General features: G+C 33.3%; 1 long non-coding RNA gene across 8 annotated transcripts; it reads right to left on the reverse strand.

Annotated features, from left to right (window-relative positions):
- Window positions 1–1,451: 1,451 nt before the first annotated feature.
- On the reverse strand, window positions 1,452–5,986 carry LOC106779676. Of its 8 annotated transcripts, none has more exons than XR_002666441.1 (9): window positions 5,440–5,986; window positions 5,091–5,354; window positions 4,792–4,867; window positions 3,964–4,090; window positions 3,747–3,875; window positions 3,484–3,542; window positions 3,219–3,379; window positions 2,198–2,454; window positions 1,452–1,842 (listed from the first exon to the last, which is right to left on the reverse strand). It is a non-coding gene; the product is annotated as an uncharacterized LOC106779676 (long non-coding RNA). The 8 variants fall into 8 exon arrangements; XR_002666435.1 differs by having other exon boundaries at window positions 2,198–2,451; window positions 3,208–3,379; XR_002666438.1 differs by having other exon boundaries at window positions 3,208–3,379.
- Between the last annotated feature and the right edge of the window lie 4,753 nt (window positions 5,987–10,739).

Genomic DNA, 10,739 nt, shown 5'->3' on the forward strand with positions numbered 1-10,739 from the left:
TTCTATCTTACAGAGGGTACCATTCTTCATACCATAAGCAATTGTCATTGCATCCTTTGAAATATTCCAATGATCACCATGGAAGATTGTTGTGTAGCCTTTATTGGCTAACTGGCCTACTGAGATTAAGTTCTTTGTTAGGTCAAAAATATGTCTAACATTTTCAATTCCCATACAGGCCCAGTTAACTTAATCTTCAGCACACCTTTACCAACAATCTCACAAGACTGCTCATTACCAAGGTAAACTTTTCCAAGGTTTCTAGGGACATAATTCTCAAAGAATTCTTTTTGTGAGGTAGCATGAAAGGATGCACCAGAGTCTAACACACAAGACTCTTCCTTGTTCTCTAAAGAACATATCAATGCATTTTCTCCTCGTGAGGATGAAGCAACATTTGCTTCTGTTTTATCCTCGTGATTCTTCTGTGCACTCTTGCACTAGTTTTTGTAGTGTCCCACCTTTCCATAATTCCAACACTCTATTGTCTTTGAGTTTTGGAAACTACAGTGATACTTAGAATTGGACCTCTCATTACAAGAAAAAATTAAATTACATATAGTCAAAATTCGTATATAAGACCCAAAATCCATATATAACACTTGGTTCCATACGGTTTATATACGGACAAAAATCCACAAAAATCCGTATATAAAATTGTTGTAGCTAGGTTATATATATATATATATATATATATATATATATATATATATATATATATATATATATATATATATATATATATATATATATATATATATATNATATATATATATATATATATATATATATATATATATATATATATATATATATATATATATATATATATATATATATATATATATATATATATGGATTTTTCAGTATGTAATTATATACAAAAAAATTTGTAAGTAAAATCCGTATGTAATTATATACAGAAGTATTCGTGCATAAAATCTATATTTAATTATATACGGAAAAATCCGTACATAAAATTCGTATGTAAGTTATGGTTTTATAAAAAAAATTAGATGAGCTCACATCTATACCCAATTAACTAACATATCCATATACTGATAAAAATCAAATAAAACTATCAAATTATAAAAAATAATACCAAATATCTGTCTGTTTTAATTAAAACGTGATGTTTGCAATTGGATGGTCCTGCCTCATTGTAACTAGATTATTATCAGACATTACATAAATGGAGGCAGAGGTAACTGATTATACAATAAATAATATTATACTATTGAGGCAAAAATTAGTCATGTTATATTCTACTTCAAATCAATATACTAATTCACTATCATCACTTATATTGTTAAGACTTTGATATCTTTCTTTATTGACTTTCACTTAAATACAAATGAGACAAAGCAATTGATAAATAATATAGCAAAAAGAAAAATACATTTGTCTTGGAAGAAAGACCTCTTAATAAGTAAATAAATTAAGGTCAAATAAATCAAATAGAGAACTGAATTCTTCATGTTAACAAAACTGTAGAAGAAAGTGAATTAGTTAATGTTATACAATACTACCTCACTCTCATGGAGAACAAATTACTATCCTTATCAAGTGTATAAAGAAGTACAAAAATAAATGTTACTTGGAGTAAGCCATCTGACAGAAAGAGTACACGACTAATAGAGAAAATAATATGCAAGGAGTAAGCCTTATACCAACTAAGGAAAGAAAACGTGAGGAAGGAGTTCTTAGTTCAAAATTAAGAGCCCTTACTATGTAGGGAATCTGGATGCACAAAGGCTGGTAGCCTACATCCAGGAGCTCATTTTCCCACATGGAGGCCTTTGACTGTGCTTCCAAATACTTCTCAAGCAAATTAAATGAAACCTGCGGCAACAAAATAAGTTGAAAGGATTAATCAGTTATTCTTGTGTTTACTGCTATAATTAATTAAAGCAATAAAAAATGCTAAAAAGTTCACTTGACAAAAAAGTTGAAAGAATCAATAAGTTACATCAGTCAAAACAAAGTTCACTTGACAAAGAAGTCAAGTAAAACTTCTTGCAAAAGTATTACATTAGATATATCAAAACACCCTCTTCATACAAAAAAAAAAACGAACGAAAATATCACAAATTCTTTTTTAAACCTAAGAATGTTATAAAAAAAGAAATAAACAGATTGAAGCAAAGAGTAAAGAGAAAATAAAATAGTCTTAAAAAGAGCTTAGATCAACACTTACCTATAAGTAATCATTGGGCATATCCTGCCTGGTATGTTCTGCCTGGCTAGCGATGACACATTACCACAGAGCATTAGAGTTGAACAATTGCATCTAGTTGCTAGGTTATTAGAAAAATTTCTCAAGCAGTTGGAGTTCTTAGTTAAAAATTAAGAGCCCTTCCTGTGTGTAGGGAATCTGGATGCATAGAGGACGGTAGCTATTTTGTTTTTCAACTTCTCTTCATATTGTGCATTTTTCTTCTCCAATTGTTCCTGCTAACAAACACAGTGAAAATCAAATGAAATTGTCATAAAATTTGCAATTAAAATTTGGTTCATACTCATTTGAACAAAATTGTCTCTACAGTTAAGAATACAGATCGATTATTGGGCCTAAAGACCCGATTAACAGTCATCCTATCACTACTCAATTCTCTGGTTCCCTATTTTCATCACACTAATAATAACGATTAATTGGAAAGACACCAATTTAATAATGTGGATTTTTAATAAATCAATTTTCATTTTCATTAATCTATTTTTAATTTTCAAAACATCAACGTAATATATGGATATAGTTTAATTGATTTATACTTTTACTAAGATAGTTTAATTTAGAAAAATTAATAATTTAAGTTTTAGTTTGAAAAATTTTGCGGATTTAGTCTTTCAATTAAAGATTGATGAAATTTAATGATAGAATATAAATTCAAAACTTTCAATAAATTTAGAGACCAAAATAAAGATCTCTTTTCAAAATTTAATTTAACAATATCTCAGCAAACTTTTTATTTACTCTTTAATTTGTTACTCAATTTATGCGAATATATTTTCGTGTGATCAATTCTCACCTGCAATTTATTTTGAAAACTTTAGGCCTTTAGTTAAAAAGTAGGATGAATAAATAATAGAAGAACTATCCTTATTTAATAAATCTAATTTTTTTATGTAAGCCGATTTGAGATGCATTTGACAATGCTTTAATAACAATGGACTTTGGTGAAAGTAATGAGAATAGTAATAAAAAACCTGTCCACCACCTTCTAGGGTGCATGCTTGATTAGATGAATTCCTTTTCGATGAGTCAATCGATAAATGAGCCCCAATAAAGGACTATCAACTGTTCTTAAACATGTCTAAGTTGCGAGGCTTCCTTGGCAGCTTTTTTGCCTTCAACAACTTTTTCAAATGTATATGATATCTGTAAAACATTAAAATATTTCAGTTCAATTTTCATATGTTATTGATATTTGTAAAACAATAAGCAATAATGGATGATCAGTTAAACTAGAGGAAACGCAACACCTTGTATATTTTGTGATTTCAAGAAACCTAAGCTCGGCTTCAGGGGACGACAACTCCTCCTGGGAAAACAATAAAAAATGAGCAAGAATTATATCAAAAGAGTCACCACTTCAATAACAAACTGAAGCACTCAATACAAATAGTAAATAATTTATGCATGTTAATGAACTAAACAATACTAAGACAAAACAACCTTTGTTTTCAGATCATAAAGAACATAAAGTGACAAAGCCTAGGAATGTTTAGTTCTGTATCCCTGATACCTTTTGATAGGAAAAAACCACTTATAGCAAAAAAAAAAAAACGAAGAATTCAATTTCCAAAGTATTAGAGCTACTGTCATTTCCCTCCCAACTGCTGTAATTAATCTGAATAATTGCCAATGCTGCAAGCTAAAAGGAGGGGAAAGTTATCAGTAAGAAAAAAAATAGCATTAGAGACAAAAAAAAAAAAAACGAAGAATGCAATTTCCAAACTTACTTGAAAAAGCTTGAAGGTGTAAATGAATGAATTGTGGTTCATAAGTAAATATTCTCTAGATAAGCAAGCTTTCATTAGCATATGCATCAAGTAGTCAGACATTAAGGCTTTAAACCATCAAAAGAGCCTGAAAATTTTAGCTAATAAATATCTAATTCTGCCTTATATTTCCATCATAATTGAAGCAGAAAAGCCAAGTTTTAATTGAAGCATAATAATTTGATTATTTTCCATCATATATGTCTCCTACCTAATCAGCTGTGAGTAGGTTTGTTACTTTACCCCAGCGTGTGAAGTAAACATGTGACATGATTGATTTTTCTTAGATATTTGATGGAGTTTATCATTATGGGAAAATTAAGTTACGCTTTCTCAAAGTTTGTGCTTATTATACCATATATCCATCTTATTTGCGACAAAAATACCAACCCCTGTTAATTGAAACGGGACATGTTGATGCTTGAAAATAATAAAATATCATGTAAACTTAGGTATATAATGTTAAATGAAGACGGAGCAGGGCCCCCCTTCCCCCATCTTTTAAATTATCATCATCAATATAGTTTGTTACTCTACTGAAATTGCAACTATAATTTCTTGTTCAAGTCATGTCCTCTCTATTACTACGTTGTCTCCTCAAAATGTTTCCTTTTCCATTCAGATGATAATAAAGGGGGATCAGAGGAAGCACACTTAAATGTACGAAACTAATTACTTGACTTGCCAATGCCAACCAGAACTAAGAATTAGAAGACACTAGAATGAGAAAGCTCCAATTAAGTTGAAATAGGATCATGATAGACCAATGAACTAAGTAGAGGGAGGAACCCGATATAGGAGAAGGAGGGAAGCAAACTGTTGCAAAGCTATAATACAGGACCACAATGTCTAAGGCAAACTTCACCTGTCATTCCACATTTAAAGATAAAGAAGAAATTCATCAACTTGAGGTAAAACTAACTTCCAAAACATACTACCTACCCTTTCAACGAAAAACAAAACAGAAAAAGCAATGAAGTGTGGTGTAAGATTTGATGATACAAAATACAGAGTAGGAATTTCAATTTTCCTGGCATAATGTTTGATAAATGTTAGAGGTTTCACAACAGAAAATAAGAGTATATTACATTATAATGAAGAAGAAAATTAAGATTTAACTTCATCTGGAGCTCCAAGAGGGGTTTGGTCTCGGCATCAACGGCGAGCCACTCTCCAATCTCTCTCTTCTTCTTTTGCACTCTCCCTTCCATGGCTTGGCCTAGGAATAAGTCCATCACCATCTTTCACATTTCAGAAGCTCTATTCATTAAAATCAACTAAATTTTCAAGAACAAACGAATCTATTCGGTGAATCTTTGTGCAAACCCCACAACGGACCATTCTGCATCAATCTAAATAAAGAGAGGGATTTATGGATTTAAGGATTTAAGGATTTAGGGGACGAGCAAAGAAGAAGGTTTCAATGAAGAAACTTACTGATTGAACGAATAACACTCCCAAGTGAGCATGATGTCCAACAAGGTGAGTGAACGCGAGAAGAATAGACGAACTTCTTCTCTTTGAGTGAGTGTGAGTAAGAAGAATGGTTAGTGCGAGACATTCTTCTTCTCTACCAGATACCGTGAGCGAGTGTGAGTGAGAAAACTTTAGTTAGTGAGCACGAGACTTTTGCGCTACCATTCCAGTCGTCTCTACGTCAGTATGAGAATGAGTTAGGGTACCAAGAGGAGAGCCAACGAGGAAGCATGACTACTGGAGCGGTCTCTAGTACCCTCAACCATGTAGTGGAGCACGGGGGTGGAGGCTAGGGTTCAAGGAGAGGGTAACGTGAAAGAGGCGTTTGTAGTGGATGTTAGGGTTTCAATGGAGGCTATAGAAGAAGGGTTGGCGAACAATGGGTCAATGAGAGGCAAGAACAAGCGCTGGAGAGGGAAGAAGAGGGGCTCGATGGCTCGATAAGAGGGGAGATCGACAGGGAAGAAAATGGGCCTCGATGAGAGAGAGGCTCGATGAGAAGGACAAAGGAATCAAGGAGAAATTTGTAGATTCTATCTCTTATGTTTTGTATTAGGTTTAATTTTTAATTTTTTTATTATTTATTGTAAAATTCGTATGTAATATTGAACACCAACTTATATACGGATTTTTTATATAGATTTATATACAAATTTTATATACGAAAAATCTGTATATAAATTTTTTTTCTTATTATATATGAAAAAATACGTACGTAACTCATCTATATACAAAATCCGTGTGTAATGGAACTCCAATCCACATATCATAATCGGTATATAATAATCTGTATGTAAATGATATTTTTCTTGTAGTGGTATGATACACAAGGGTCTAGCACAATGACACACATAGGTCCTATCACAAGAGGAATGGCCAAAAAGCTACAACAAGATTACTCTCCAAAAGGTCAAGTACACTTTGCTATCTTTGGATGGAAAATAGGAGATCAAGGAGATGCTACAAATTGGCCAAGACATGGGGAAAGATAAAATGGTCATTGCTACATAAGGAGGGGTGCTCTTATCAAGATAGGGGGCTGCATTAGAGAACTTCTTCTTCACATTTGAATTTAGCATTTCAGCTTTACTTTCACGTGCCTTGAATAAGCCTTTCTAGAAGGCCTTCACCTTTTCCACATGGGTGAATACGTGGCAGCTGATCCACCATTTCCATGCTTTAGCTTTATGAATGCATCTATAAATTCATGAAAGCATCACTTGTACAACACTTTTGATATTTTTGAGAGTATTGAAATGCTGAGCACATTGCTTCCAGCTCTTTCATCACCGAGAGTCCTCTTACCTTGTGCTTCCTCCATTCTATCCTCTAGCTTCCTTCCAATGGTGAGGGCCGTCTGAGCTAGATCCATTCTATTAAAGCACCTCCTCCACTTCACATAAATCATCCTGCTGCCTTTCGTTGCATTCTCATCCTCCAAACCTTCCATTGATTCCGCTGCCACGTGTTCTCCTGGTTGATTCTCACAGATCTGATCTATGGCTCAAGAGAGGAGCTATCAAGTGGTATTCGGAGCCACATTTGAGTTTCAGCTATTGCTACCGTGAGATAAGTCCTTTCTTTCATTCATTACTGTCACAACTTCCATTTCTCTGTTTTTTGTGTTGAGTTGTGTACTGTTCCATTCATTTATGGTTTATTCTTAGGTTCTGTTGGTGTCATTTCTTTCATACCAGTTTTATTTGCTTTATTTTCATCATTTTATTCGGTCAATTCCAGTTTGAGTCTTTATTTTCTTAATCCATCCAGATCTGTCAAGTCTTATGCATTATATGCATTGATTTTTGCTTGTCTTCAATTCTGTGTCAACCGTGAAGTGTGTTTGTCTTCATTGAAGTCTGAGCTGCACATACATGATTGTTCATCATTAAAGAGCAATGGCATTCAAATGAATTAGCTCGGTGACAACATGGCAATCAGATCTCAGAAGAAATTAAAATGCATACTGTAACTGTTTTCATACGGCATATGGTTGAAATCACTGTTCCATTGGCTGCTTGTGGTGTCTCAAGCCTCAGTTGAACTGAAATCCAGAATGAATACTGTAAATCTTGAGATTGCTTTTGCAATTGGTAGTATAACTGGAAAGTTCAGAGCATTTGTTTTTATCTCGCAGTAGACCGAACTGCTTAAGTTTTTATTGCTAAAGCTGTTTTTTTTTTGTTGAGTCCAAATCTGGTTGAGTAGCTAGTTCTTTGCCAACCATCCAAATTTGTTTTTCTGCTAACTGAGCAAGTTTCCAATACTGTTTTCAGTCATATTCTGGTGCATTAAGTCAATTTAATTTGCTGTTTCAAAATTTGGCTACTAGAGTTGAATGGTTGAAAGTGTACATGGAACTGAATATATCATAATCTGATATAAGTTGAATCTGTGCAAAAATTTTCGTCAAACAAGTTTCAAATCATCATTAAAACTTGTTGGAGCAAAGAGGAAATGATTTTAATTGGAATTGTGCATTTTCACTAGTCAACTAGTCAATTTTCTTAAACTCTGGTCAGTCCAACTCAAGTGTTGCATAATTGTGTAACTACAGCTGAAGTGTGCTTTGAATTCTATGTAAATGTTGTAGCAAAAGCTGGATTTCATATAAAAGAAATATAGTAATCCAAAGAAAATGAATTGATAGTGAAAAAAAAAAGCATTGAATCCGTGCAACATGCTGTTTTGGAAAGTCTGCAGATTGTAAAAATTAGTATTAGTTGGACTGTCTCTGAGGCATTTTAACAAACAGATTGTGGAAATTGTATTTTATCATTGACTTCACCTCCTTTGTTGTTTGAGTCTTTTGATTGTTCTTCAAATCTGTTCTAGCACCATTCATAGGTTCAATTTGACGTGCCACCGTTATTGAATTCCTTTTTATTGCTTTAAATTTTCAATTGTTGAAATTTCTGCCTACCACCTGTTTGTGAAAAGGTGTGTAGTCCAGCTTCTGTGTGAAACTTTTTCTGGCAGCAACCATGTTTTGAGTACTAATCTATGAAACAATTTGTGACTTGGTTGAAGTGCTATCATATGGGAATTGATCTAGCTGAGATCCTAAACCATTGGTAGCCTATTAGGAAGTGGATTGGTGGCGGAAATCACAAGCAAGTTGTCTCTCGTTGATGCAGAAAATCCAACCAGCATCTGCATATTTGCTGCCGCAGCTGCTGTTTGTTGAGTTATAGATACTGATCCAGCAACCAGAAATAACAGCATCCTTGGACAGCAACTGTGAGACTTGTGTTGGCACATTATACAGCCAGAAAAATTCTTGAGAGAAGCTAGAGTTGCATTGTCTATTCCTTTACTAGTGATCTTATCATCTTGTTATTTTGTTACACACTACAAGAAAAAAACCAATTATATACGGATAATTATATACGGATTAAATCCGTATGTAATAAACGTATTATATACGGACGGAATATACGGATACGAGAAGGAATCATTATATACGGAAAATCCGTATATAATTGAAGAAATACGTATATACGAAAAATCCGTATGTAAATGTCGTATGTAAGGAAGCTGAACCACTGATATTATATACGGGGTGGTGGAAAAAAAAATAAAAATTTAATTAAAAGCAAGAAAATTCCCCCCCGACCCAAAAAATACATTTAGCTCTGAAAAAAAGAATTAAAATACATTCAGCTCTGAACTTTCGTTCCTACAGGTGCCCCTCTTCTTCATTCCCGCACCTCTTCTTCACTGATCTTCTTCATTGTCAGTCCCTCTCTGAACCAAAGTTTCTTCCGCATTAGTGTTTTTTCGAATCGAACTTTGCCATCGCGAGTTGTGTGGATTAGGCTTTCATTTGTCGAATGCGGTGAGTAATTGAAGGTTTGAGGCTAATTTATATTTTCGTTTTCTCTTTTTGTTGTTACATTGACCAATTTTTGGAGGTTTGAAATCGCGACTTTTGAAATCGCATTTCAGTTTTCTTTTGTATGGGTGTTGTTAAATTGACCTATTTTTGGTCGTTGTTGTTTGTAGGTTTAAATTGGGATTTTGGAAACCCTAGCTTAGTTTCTTCGAAGCTTATTTTTCTTTTTCCTCTAATTTCATCCTTGCAGAGTTTAATTCTTGAGTCTGACCATATAAGCAGTTTGTTTGCAAGGATGTGTCCTTTTTGGTTTTGTTTTATTTGGAAATTCACTCCTTACAATCCAATATTTGTTTTGCTCATTCGAAATAAAAAATAATTGCATGTGTGGAGTAGGAATTATTTTCTCAATATGATTTAGAATATATTAGAATTTCTGGACACGTTGTGCAATTCTTTTTCGTTTTTCGGAAAGTAGTTTTCAATGTCTTGTTAGTACGTACTATACTGGTCCCTTATGGAATGAGAGAAAGTTATATTCAGGTAACAAGTTTGTTTGACTGTTATGAGAACTGAGGGTTTTAGACATTCCAGTACCTTTTGATATGATGTCTGATGTCTAGTAAATGGCCGATCATAAATGATAGCCTTTCCAATTTTCTTGTTTGACAAATTATATCTGCTACTGTACTTCCAGTGCTGTATGCCTCAAGCATTAGGACTGTTTCTGAATACTTTGGTGGGCACCACTTATGTTTAGAAATTGTTGTAGGAAGTTAACTTCTAAATTGTTAAGTCTTTGGAAGATCAATTTTCTTTGATCTCTTGAAGTTAAGAAGGATCATTCGGATTTTTCAGTTTACTTTTAAACTGCCTGACAATACATTGTTTGTTTGTTTGTTCCTCTTGCATTTTTTTTTTTGCAAAACTTTATCAATGCTATCAATGCATGATACCCATGTTTGAGCTAATGTTCCCACAACATCATTCACTTATTAGGTACCGAATTTGTAAAATTATAGCACCACTCTATAGGTTTGCACTTTGAGTTTAATTTAGCATTTAGTCCTAGTTGACATGCATTTAGGTACCAATTGGTTTTGTTGTTATTGTATTTCTAATGTTTTAGTTTCTATCTGGTTAGCAGGGACCAATGTTGTATTAGTAAAGACCTATAGATCAAAATTACCACTCCTTTTATAGAAGGACAGGGACAAGTGGTTATTCTAAACTTGTTTATCATTGGCATAATCTTTTAATAATTGACTACACTATTCTTTAGGCTTTCATCTCACCACCTTTCGATCTCACCTTTACTCATCATCAACCTCAATCTCTTCTGCACATCACCTTTCAATATTAGTATAACACACATATTTAGATATATTTCGATATTAGTAATAACTTGTTGATGAAATAAAGGTAC

The sequence above is a fragment of the Vigna radiata genome, unplaced genomic scaffold (genome assembly GCF_000741045.1).
Source record: "Vigna radiata var. radiata cultivar VC1973A unplaced genomic scaffold, Vradiata_ver6 scaffold_167, whole genome shotgun sequence".
In the NCBI taxonomy this organism is placed as follows: Eukaryota; Viridiplantae; Streptophyta; class Magnoliopsida; order Fabales; family Fabaceae; genus Vigna; species Vigna radiata.